Source organism: Triturus cristatus, unplaced genomic scaffold (genome assembly GCF_964204655.1).
Source record: "Triturus cristatus unplaced genomic scaffold, aTriCri1.1 SCAFFOLD_866, whole genome shotgun sequence".
Lineage (NCBI taxonomy): Eukaryota > Metazoa > Chordata > Amphibia > Caudata > Salamandridae > Triturus > Triturus cristatus.
The window spans coordinates 30,001-37,500 of NW_028187755.1; the positions used below are offsets into that span (position 1 = coordinate 30,001).

Below are 7,500 nucleotides of genomic sequence, written 5' to 3' on the forward strand. Positions count from 1 at the left end.
TGAAGACGAATGAGTAAAGCCAAGAGCTCCAAAGTCAGAAGTGCTAGGGCCTACGGCCATACCACCCTGAAAGCACCTGATCTCGTCTGATCTCAGAAGTTAAGCAGGGTCGGGCCTGGTTAGTACCTGGATGGGAGACCGCCTGGGAATACCAGGTGCTGTAGGCTTTTTGGTATTTTTTTTCTTTCGCTTTAGGTGAATGAGGGTGGTTTGTCTCGTTTCCTAGGCTAGCCCTGAAGACGAATGAGTAAAGCCAAGAGCTCCAAAGTCAGAAGTGCTAGGGCCTACGGCCATACCACCCTGAAAGCACCTGATCTCGTCTGATCTCAGAAGTTAAGCAGGGTCGGGCCTGGTTAGTACCTGGATGGGAGACCGCCTGGGAATACCAGGTGCTGTAGGCTTTTTGGTATTTTTTTTCTTTCGCTTTAGGTGAATGAGGGTGGTTTGTCTCGTTTCCTAGGCTAGCCCTGAAGACGAATGAGTAAAGCCAAGAGCTCCAAAGTCAGAAGTGCTAGGGCCTACGGCCATACCACCCTGAAAGCACCTGATCTCGTCTGATCTCAGAAGTTAAGCAGGGTCGGGCCTGGTTAGTACCTGGATGGGAGACCGCCTGGGAATACCAGGTGCTGTAGGCTTTTTGGTATTTTTTTTCTTTCGCTTTAGGTGAATGAGGGTGGTTTGTCTCGTTTCCTAGGCTAGCCCTGAAGACGAATGAGTAAAGCCAAGAGCTCCAAAGTCAGAAGGGCTAGGGCCTACGGCCATACCACCCTGAAAGCACCTGATCTCGTCTGATCTCAGAAGTTAAGCAGGGTCGGGCCTGGTTAGTACCTGGATGGGAGACCGCCTGGGAATACCAGGTGCTGTAGGCTTTTTGGTATTTTTTTTCTTTCGCTTTAGGTGAATGAGGGTGGTTTGTCTCGTTTCCTAGGCTAGCCCTGAAGACGAATGAGTAAAGCCAAGAGCTCCAAAGTCAGAAGTGCTAGGGCCTACGGCCATACCACCCTGAAAGCACCTGATCTCGTCTGATCTCAGAAGTTAAGCAGGGTCGGGCCTGGTTAGTACCTGGATGGGAGACCGCCTGGGAATACCAGGTGCTGTAGGCTTTTTGGTATTTTTTTTCTTTCGCTTTAGGTGAATGAGGGTGGTTTGTCTCGTTTCCTAGGCTAGCCCTGAAGACGAATGAGTAAAGCCAAGAGCTCCAAAGTCAGAAGTGCTAGGGCCTACGGCCATACCACCCTGAAAGCACCTGATCTCGTCTGATCTCAGAAGTTAAGCAGGGTCGGGCCTGGTTAGTACCTGGATGGGAGACCGCCTGGGAATACCAGGTGCTGTAGGCTTTTTGGTATTTTTTTTCTTTCGCTTTAGGTGAATGAGGGTGGTTTGTCTCGTTTCCTAGGCTAGCCCTGAAGACGAATGAGTAAAGCCAAGAGCTCCAAAGTCAGAAGTGCTAGGGCCTACGGCCATACCACCCTGAAAGCACCTGATCTCGTCTGATCTCAGAAGTTAAGCAGGGTCGGGCCTGGTTAGTACCTGGATGGGAGACCGCCTGGGAATACCAGGTGCTGTAGGCTTTTTGGTATTTTTTTTCTTTCGCTTTAGGTGAATGAGGGTGGTTTGTCTCGTTTCCTAGGCTAGCCCTGAAGACGAATGAGTAAAGCCAAGAGCTCCAAAGTCAGAAGTGCTAGGGCCTACGGCCATACCACCCTGAAAGCACCTGATCTCGTCTGATCTCAGAAGTTAAGCAGGGTCGGGCCTGGTTAGTACCTGGATGGGAGACCGCCTGGGAATACCAGGTGCTGTAGGCTTTTTGGTATTTTTTTTCTTTCGCTTTAGGTGAATGAGGGTGGTTTGTCTCGTTTCCTAGGCTAGCCCTGAAGACGAATGAGTAAAGCCAAGAGCTCCAAAGTCAGAAGTGCTAGGGCCTACGGCCATACCACCCTGAAAGCACCTGATCTCGTCTGATCTCAGAAGTTAAGCAGGGTCGGGCCTGGTTAGTACCTGGATGGGAGACCGCCTGGGAATACCAGGTGCTGTAGGCTTTTTGGTATTTTTTTTCTTTCGCTTTAGGTGAATGAGGGTGGTTTGTCTCGTTTCCTAGGCTAGCCCTGAAGACGAATGAGTAAAGCCAAGAGCTCCAAAGTCAGAAGTGCTAGGGCCTACGGCCATACCACCCTGAAAGCACCTGATCTCGTCTGATCTCAGAAGTTAAGCAGGGTCGGGCCTGGTTAGTACCTGGATGGGAGACCGCCTGGGAATACCAGGTGCTGTAGGCTTTTTGGTATTTTTTTTCTTTCGCTTTAGGTGAATGAGGGTGGTTTGTCTCGTTTCCTAGGCTAGCCCTGAAGACGAATGAGTAAAGCCAAGAGCTCCAAAGTCAGAAGTGCTAGGGCCTACGGCCATACCACCCTGAAAGCACCTGATCTCGTCTGATCTCAGAAGTTAAGCAGGGTCGGGCCTGGTTAGTACCTGGATGGGAGACCGCCTGGGAATACCAGGTGCTGTAGGCTTTTTGGTATTTTTTTTCTTTCGCTTTAGGTGAATGAGGGTGGTTTGTCTCGTTTCCTAGGCTAGCCCTGAAGACGAATGAGTAAAGCCAAGAGCTCCAAAGTCAGAAGTGCTAGGGCCTACGGCCATACCACCCTGAAAGCACCTGATCTCGTCTGATCTCAGAAGTTAAGCAGGGTCGGGCCTGGTTAGTACCTGGATGGGAGACCGCCTGGGAATACCAGGTGCTGTAGGCTTTTTGGTATTTTTTTTCTTTCGCTTTAGGTGAATGAGGGTGGTTTGTCTCGTTTCCTAGGCTAGCCCTGAAGACGAATGAGTAAAGCCAAGAGCTCCAAAGTCAGAAGTGCTAGGGCCTACGGCCATACCACCCTGAAAGCACCTGATCTCGTCTGATCTCAGAAGTTAAGCAGGGTCGGGCCTGGTTAGTACCTGGATGGGAGACCGCCTGGGAATACCAGGTGCTGTAGGCTTTTTGGTATTTTTTTTCTTTCGCTTTAGGTGAATGAGGGTGGTTTGTCTCGTTTCCTAGGCTAGCCCTGAAGACGAATGAGTAAAGCCAAGAGCTCCAAAGTCAGAAGTGCTAGGGCCTACGGCCATACCACCCTGAAAGCACCTGATCTCGTCTGATCTCAGAAGTTAAGCAGGGTCGGGCCTGGTTAGTACCTGGATGGGAGACCGCCTGGGAATACCAGGTGCTGTAGGCTTTTTGGTATTTTTTTTCTTTCGCTTTAGGTGAATGAGGGTGGTTTGTCTCGTTTCCTAGGCTAGCCCTGAAGACGAATGAGTAAAGCCAAGAGCTCCAAAGTCAGAAGTGCTAGGGCCTACGGCCATACCACCCTGAAAGCACCTGATCTCGTCTGATCTCAGAAGTTAAGCAGGGTCGGGCCTGGTTAGTACCTGGATGGGAGACCGCCTGGGAATACCAGGTGCTGTAGGCTTTTTGGTATTTTTTTTCTTTCGCTTTAGGTGAATGAGGGTGGTTTGTCTCGTTTCCTAGGCTAGCCCTGAAGACGAATGAGTAAAGCCAAGAGCTCCAAAGTCAGAAGTGCTAGGGCCTACGGCCATACCACCCTGAAAGCACCTGATCTCGTCTGATCTCAGAAGTTAAGCAGGGTCGGGCCTGGTTAGTACCTGGATGGGAGACCGCCTGGGAATACCAGGTGCTGTAGGCTTTTTGGTATTTTTTTTCTTTCGCTTTAGGTGAATGAGGGTGGTTTGTCTCGTTTCCTAGGCTAGCCCTGAAGACGAATGAGTAAAGCCAAGAGCTCCAAAGTCAGAAGTGCTAGGGCCTACGGCCATACCACCCTGAAAGCACCTGATCTCGTCTGATCTCAGAAGTTAAGCAGGGTCGGGCCTGGTTAGTACCTGGATGGGAGACCGCCTGGGAATACCAGGTGCTGTAGGCTTTTTGGTATTTTTTTTCTTTCGCTTTAGGTGAATGAGGGTGGTTTGTCTCGTTTCCTAGGCTAGCCCTGAAGACGAATGAGTAAAGCCAAGAGCTCCAAAGTCAGAAGTGCTAGGGCCTACGGCCATACCACCCTGAAAGCACCTGATCTCGTCTGATCTCAGAAGTTAAGCAGGGTCGGGCCTGGTTAGTACCTGGATGGGAGACCGCCTGGGAATACCAGGTGCTGTAGGCTTTTTGGTATTTTTTTTCTTTCAGCTTTAGGTGAATGAGGGTGGTTTGTCTCGTTTCCTAGGCTAGCCCTGAAGACGAATGAGTAAAGCCAAGAGCTCCAAAGTCAGAAGTGCTAGGGCCTACGGCCATACCACCCTGAAAGCACCTGATCTCGTCTGATCTCAGAAGTTAAGCAGGGTCGGGCCTGGTTAGTACCTGGATGGGAGACCGCCTGGGAATACCAGGTGCTGTAGGCTTTTTGGTATTTTTTTTCTTTCGCTTTAGGTGAATGAGGGTGGTTTGTCTCGTTTCCTAGGCTAGCCCTGAAGACGAATGAGTAAAGCCAAGAGCTCCAAAGTCAGAAGTGCTAGGGCCTACGGCCATACCACCCTGAAAGCACCTGATCTCGTCTGATCTCAGAAGTTAAGCAGGGTCGGGCCTGGTTAGTACCTGGATGGGAGACCGCCTGGGAATACCAGGTGCTGTAGGCTTTTTGGTATTTTTTTTCTTTCGCTTTAGGTGAATGAGGGTGGTTTGTCTCGTTTCCTAGGCTAGCCCTGAAGACGAATGAGTAAAGCCAAGAGCTCCAAAGTCAGAAGTGCTAGGGCCTACGGCCATACCACCCTGAAAGCACCTGATCTCGTCTGATCTCAGAAGTTAAGCAGGGTCGGGCCTGGTTAGTACCTGGATGGGAGACCGCCTGGGAATACCAGGTGCTGTAGGCTTTTTGGTATTTTTTTTCTTTCGCTTTAGGTGAATGAGGGTGGTTTGTCTCGTTTCCTAGGCTAGCCCTGAAGACGAATGAGTAAAGCCAAGAGCTCCAAAGTCAGAAGTGCTAGGGCCTACGGCCATACCACCCTGAAAGCACCTGATCTCGTCTGATCTCAGAAGTTAAGCAGGGTCGGGCCTGGTTAGTACCTGGATGGGAGACCGCCTGGGAATACCAGGTGCTGTAGGCTTTTTGGTATTTTTTTTCTTTCGCTTTAGGTGAATGAGGGTGGTTTGTCTCGTTTCCTAGGCTAGCCCTGAAGACGAATGAGTAAAGCCAAGAGCTCCAAAGTCAGAAGTGCTAGGGCCTACGGCCATACCACCCTGAAAGCACCTGATCTCGTCTGATCTCAGAAGTTAAGCAGGGTCGGGCCTGGTTAGTACCTGGATGGGAGACCGCCTGGGAATACCAGGTGCTGTAGGCTTTTTGGTATTTTTTTTCTTTCGCTTTAGGTGAATGAGGGTGGTTTGTCTCGTTTCCTAGGCTAGCCCTGAAGACGAATGAGTAAAGCCAAGAGCTCCAAAGTCAGAAGTGCTAGGGCCTACGGCCATACCACCCTGAAAGCACCTGATCTCGTCTGATCTCAGAAGTTAAGCAGGGTCGGGCCTGGTTAGTACCTGGATGGGAGACCGCCTGGGAATACCAGGTGCTGTAGGCTTTTTGGTATTTTTTTTCTTTCCGCTTTAGGTGAATGAGGGTGGTTTGTCTCGTTTCCTAGGCTAGCCCTGAAGACGAATGAGTAAAGCCAAGAGCTCCAAAGTCAGAAGTGCTAGGGCCTACGGCCATACCACCCTGAAAGCACCTGATCTCGTCTGATCTCAGAAGTTAAGCAGGGTCGGGCCTGGTTAGTACCTGGATGGGAGACCGCCTGGGAATACCAGGTGCTGTAGGCTTTTTGGTATTTTTTTTCTTTCGCTTTAGGTGAATGAGGGTGGTTTGTCTCGTTTCCTAGGCTAGCCCTGAAGACGAATGAGTAAAGCCAAGAGCTCCAAAGTCAGAAGTGCTAGGGCCTACGGCCATACCACCCTGAAAGCACCTGATCTCGTCTGATCTCAGAAGTTAAGCAGGGTCGGGCCTGGTTAGTACCTGGATGGGAGACCGCCTGGGAATACCAGGTGCTGTAGGCTTTTTGGTATTTTTTTTCTTTCGCTTCAGGTGAATGAGGGTGGTTTGTCTCGTTTCCTAGGCTAGCCCTGAAGACGAATGAGTAAAGCCAAGAGCTCCAAAGTCAGAAGTGCTAGGGCCTACGGCCATACCACCCTGAAAGCACCTGATCTCGTCTGATCTCAGAAGTTAAGCAGGGTCGGGCCTGGTTAGTACCTGGATGGGAGACCGCCTGGGAATACCACGTGCTGTAGGCTTTTTGGTATTTTTTTTCTTTCGCTTTAGGTGAATGAGGGTGGTTTGTCTCGTTTCCTAGGCTAGCCCTGAAGACGAATGAGTAAAGCCAAGAGCTCCAAAGTCAGAAGTGCTAGGGCCTACGGCCATACCACCCTGAAAGCACCTGATCTCGTCTGATCTCAGAAGTTAAGCAGGGTCGGGCCTGGTTAGTACCTGGATGGGAGACCGCCTGGGAATACCAGGTGCTGTAGGCTTTTTGGTATTTTTTTTCTTTCGCTTTAGGTGAATGAGGGTGGTTTGTCTCGTTTCCTAGGCTAGCCCTGAAGACGAATGAGTAAAGCCAAGAGCTCCAAAGTCAGAAGTGCTAGGGCCTACGGCCATACCACCCTGAAAGCACCTGGTCTCGTCTGATCTCAGAAGTTAAGCAGGGTCGGGCCTGGTTAGTACCTGGATGGGAGACCGCCTGGGAATACCAGGTGCTGTAGGCTTTTTGGTATTTTTTTTCTTTCGCTTCAGGTGAATGAGGGTGGTTTGTCTCGTTTCCTAGGCTAGCCCTGAAGACGAATGAGTAAAGCCAAGAGCTCCAAAGTCAGAAGTGCTAGGGCCTACGGCCATACCACCCTGAAAGCACCTGATCTCGTCTGATCTCAGAAGTTAAGCAGGGTCGGCCTGGTTAGTACCTGGATGGGAGACCGCCTGGGAATACCAGGTGCTGTAGGCTTTTTGGTATTTTTTTTCTTTCGCTTCAGGTGAATGAGGGTGGTTTGTCTCGTTTCCTAGGCTAGCCCTGAAGACGAATGAGTAAAGCCAAGAGCTCCAAAGTCAGAAGTGCTAGGGCCTACGGCCATACCACCCTGAAAGCACCTGATCTCGTCTGATCTCAGAAGTTAAGGAGGGTCGGGCCTGGTTAGTACCTGGATGGGAGACCGCCTGGGAATACCAGGTGCTGTAGGCTTTTTGGTATTTTTTTTCTTTCGCTTTAGGTGAATGAGGGTGGTTTGTCTCGTTTCCTAGGCTAGCCCTGAAGACGAATGAGTAAAGCCAAGAGCTCCAAAGTCAGAAGTGCTAGGGCCTACGGCCATACCACCCTGAAAGCACCTGATCTCATTTGATCTCAGAAGTTAAGCAGGGTCGGGCCTGGTTAGTACCTGGATGGGAGACCGCCTGGGAATACCAGGTGCTGTAGGCTTTTTGGTATTTTTTTTCTTTCGCTTTAGGTGAATGAGGGTGGTTTGTCTCGTTTCCTAGGCTAGCCCTGAAGACGAAT

At 50.4% G+C, this 7,500-nt stretch overlaps 32 non-coding genes across 32 annotated transcripts; all 32 read left to right on the top strand.

Moving 5' to 3' along the window:
* Positions 1 to 48: 48 nt before the first annotated feature.
* Positions 49 to 167, top strand: LOC146770699 (5S ribosomal RNA). Its single transcript, XR_014975405.1, has one exon. It is a non-coding gene; the product is annotated as a 5S ribosomal RNA (ribosomal RNA).
* A 115-nt stretch (positions 168 to 282) lies between these two features.
* On the top strand, positions 283 to 401 carry LOC146770700 (5S ribosomal RNA). Its single transcript, XR_014975406.1, has one exon. It is a non-coding gene; the product is annotated as a 5S ribosomal RNA (ribosomal RNA).
* A 115-nt stretch (positions 402 to 516) lies between these two features.
* LOC146770701 (5S ribosomal RNA) lies at positions 517 to 635 on the top strand. The gene has a single exon (XR_014975407.1). It is a non-coding gene; the product is annotated as a 5S ribosomal RNA (ribosomal RNA).
* Positions 636 to 750: 115 nt separating this feature from the next.
* On the top strand, positions 751 to 869 carry LOC146770702 (5S ribosomal RNA). Its single transcript, XR_014975408.1, has one exon. It is a non-coding gene; the product is annotated as a 5S ribosomal RNA (ribosomal RNA).
* Positions 870 to 984: 115 nt separating this feature from the next.
* Positions 985 to 1,103, top strand: LOC146770703 (5S ribosomal RNA). The gene has a single exon (XR_014975409.1). It is a non-coding gene; the product is annotated as a 5S ribosomal RNA (ribosomal RNA).
* Positions 1,104 to 1,218: 115 nt separating this feature from the next.
* Positions 1,219 to 1,337, top strand: LOC146770704 (5S ribosomal RNA). Its single transcript, XR_014975410.1, has one exon. It is a non-coding gene; the product is annotated as a 5S ribosomal RNA (ribosomal RNA).
* Positions 1,338 to 1,452: 115 nt separating this feature from the next.
* On the top strand, positions 1,453 to 1,571 carry LOC146770705 (5S ribosomal RNA). Its single transcript, XR_014975411.1, has one exon. It is a non-coding gene; the product is annotated as a 5S ribosomal RNA (ribosomal RNA).
* A 115-nt stretch (positions 1,572 to 1,686) lies between these two features.
* Positions 1,687 to 1,805, top strand: LOC146770706 (5S ribosomal RNA). The gene has a single exon (XR_014975413.1). It is a non-coding gene; the product is annotated as a 5S ribosomal RNA (ribosomal RNA).
* A 115-nt stretch (positions 1,806 to 1,920) lies between these two features.
* Positions 1,921 to 2,039, top strand: LOC146770707 (5S ribosomal RNA). Its single transcript, XR_014975414.1, has one exon. It is a non-coding gene; the product is annotated as a 5S ribosomal RNA (ribosomal RNA).
* Positions 2,040 to 2,154: 115 nt separating this feature from the next.
* LOC146770708 (5S ribosomal RNA) lies at positions 2,155 to 2,273 on the top strand. The gene has a single exon (XR_014975415.1). It is a non-coding gene; the product is annotated as a 5S ribosomal RNA (ribosomal RNA).
* Positions 2,274 to 2,388: 115 nt separating this feature from the next.
* Positions 2,389 to 2,507, top strand: LOC146770709 (5S ribosomal RNA). The gene has a single exon (XR_014975416.1). It is a non-coding gene; the product is annotated as a 5S ribosomal RNA (ribosomal RNA).
* A 115-nt stretch (positions 2,508 to 2,622) lies between these two features.
* LOC146770710 (5S ribosomal RNA) lies at positions 2,623 to 2,741 on the top strand. The gene has a single exon (XR_014975417.1). It is a non-coding gene; the product is annotated as a 5S ribosomal RNA (ribosomal RNA).
* A 115-nt stretch (positions 2,742 to 2,856) lies between these two features.
* LOC146770711 (5S ribosomal RNA) lies at positions 2,857 to 2,975 on the top strand. Its single transcript, XR_014975418.1, has one exon. It is a non-coding gene; the product is annotated as a 5S ribosomal RNA (ribosomal RNA).
* Positions 2,976 to 3,090: 115 nt separating this feature from the next.
* On the top strand, positions 3,091 to 3,209 carry LOC146770712 (5S ribosomal RNA). Its single transcript, XR_014975419.1, has one exon. It is a non-coding gene; the product is annotated as a 5S ribosomal RNA (ribosomal RNA).
* Positions 3,210 to 3,324: 115 nt separating this feature from the next.
* On the top strand, positions 3,325 to 3,443 carry LOC146770713 (5S ribosomal RNA). Its single transcript, XR_014975420.1, has one exon. It is a non-coding gene; the product is annotated as a 5S ribosomal RNA (ribosomal RNA).
* Positions 3,444 to 3,558: 115 nt separating this feature from the next.
* On the top strand, positions 3,559 to 3,677 carry LOC146770714 (5S ribosomal RNA). The gene has a single exon (XR_014975421.1). It is a non-coding gene; the product is annotated as a 5S ribosomal RNA (ribosomal RNA).
* Positions 3,678 to 3,792: 115 nt separating this feature from the next.
* Positions 3,793 to 3,911, top strand: LOC146770715 (5S ribosomal RNA). Its single transcript, XR_014975422.1, has one exon. It is a non-coding gene; the product is annotated as a 5S ribosomal RNA (ribosomal RNA).
* A 115-nt stretch (positions 3,912 to 4,026) lies between these two features.
* Positions 4,027 to 4,145, top strand: LOC146770716 (5S ribosomal RNA). Its single transcript, XR_014975424.1, has one exon. It is a non-coding gene; the product is annotated as a 5S ribosomal RNA (ribosomal RNA).
* A 116-nt stretch (positions 4,146 to 4,261) lies between these two features.
* LOC146770717 (5S ribosomal RNA) lies at positions 4,262 to 4,380 on the top strand. Its single transcript, XR_014975425.1, has one exon. It is a non-coding gene; the product is annotated as a 5S ribosomal RNA (ribosomal RNA).
* Positions 4,381 to 4,495: 115 nt separating this feature from the next.
* Positions 4,496 to 4,614, top strand: LOC146770718 (5S ribosomal RNA). The gene has a single exon (XR_014975426.1). It is a non-coding gene; the product is annotated as a 5S ribosomal RNA (ribosomal RNA).
* A 115-nt stretch (positions 4,615 to 4,729) lies between these two features.
* On the top strand, positions 4,730 to 4,848 carry LOC146770719 (5S ribosomal RNA). The gene has a single exon (XR_014975427.1). It is a non-coding gene; the product is annotated as a 5S ribosomal RNA (ribosomal RNA).
* Positions 4,849 to 4,963: 115 nt separating this feature from the next.
* LOC146770720 (5S ribosomal RNA) lies at positions 4,964 to 5,082 on the top strand. Its single transcript, XR_014975428.1, has one exon. It is a non-coding gene; the product is annotated as a 5S ribosomal RNA (ribosomal RNA).
* Positions 5,083 to 5,197: 115 nt separating this feature from the next.
* On the top strand, positions 5,198 to 5,316 carry LOC146770721 (5S ribosomal RNA). The gene has a single exon (XR_014975429.1). It is a non-coding gene; the product is annotated as a 5S ribosomal RNA (ribosomal RNA).
* Positions 5,317 to 5,431: 115 nt separating this feature from the next.
* On the top strand, positions 5,432 to 5,550 carry LOC146770722 (5S ribosomal RNA). Its single transcript, XR_014975430.1, has one exon. It is a non-coding gene; the product is annotated as a 5S ribosomal RNA (ribosomal RNA).
* Positions 5,551 to 5,666: 116 nt separating this feature from the next.
* On the top strand, positions 5,667 to 5,785 carry LOC146770723 (5S ribosomal RNA). The gene has a single exon (XR_014975431.1). It is a non-coding gene; the product is annotated as a 5S ribosomal RNA (ribosomal RNA).
* Positions 5,786 to 5,900: 115 nt separating this feature from the next.
* On the top strand, positions 5,901 to 6,019 carry LOC146770724 (5S ribosomal RNA). Its single transcript, XR_014975432.1, has one exon. It is a non-coding gene; the product is annotated as a 5S ribosomal RNA (ribosomal RNA).
* A 115-nt stretch (positions 6,020 to 6,134) lies between these two features.
* Positions 6,135 to 6,253, top strand: LOC146770725 (5S ribosomal RNA). Its single transcript, XR_014975610.1, has one exon. It is a non-coding gene; the product is annotated as a 5S ribosomal RNA (ribosomal RNA).
* A 115-nt stretch (positions 6,254 to 6,368) lies between these two features.
* LOC146770726 (5S ribosomal RNA) lies at positions 6,369 to 6,487 on the top strand. The gene has a single exon (XR_014975433.1). It is a non-coding gene; the product is annotated as a 5S ribosomal RNA (ribosomal RNA).
* A 115-nt stretch (positions 6,488 to 6,602) lies between these two features.
* Positions 6,603 to 6,721, top strand: LOC146770727 (5S ribosomal RNA). Its single transcript, XR_014975564.1, has one exon. It is a non-coding gene; the product is annotated as a 5S ribosomal RNA (ribosomal RNA).
* Positions 6,722 to 6,836: 115 nt separating this feature from the next.
* Positions 6,837 to 6,954, top strand: LOC146770728 (5S ribosomal RNA). The gene has a single exon (XR_014975611.1). It is a non-coding gene; the product is annotated as a 5S ribosomal RNA (ribosomal RNA).
* A 115-nt stretch (positions 6,955 to 7,069) lies between these two features.
* On the top strand, positions 7,070 to 7,188 carry LOC146770729 (5S ribosomal RNA). The gene has a single exon (XR_014975606.1). It is a non-coding gene; the product is annotated as a 5S ribosomal RNA (ribosomal RNA).
* Positions 7,189 to 7,303: 115 nt separating this feature from the next.
* On the top strand, positions 7,304 to 7,422 carry LOC146770730 (5S ribosomal RNA). The gene has a single exon (XR_014975445.1). It is a non-coding gene; the product is annotated as a 5S ribosomal RNA (ribosomal RNA).
* Positions 7,423 to 7,500: the final 78 nt, after the last annotated feature.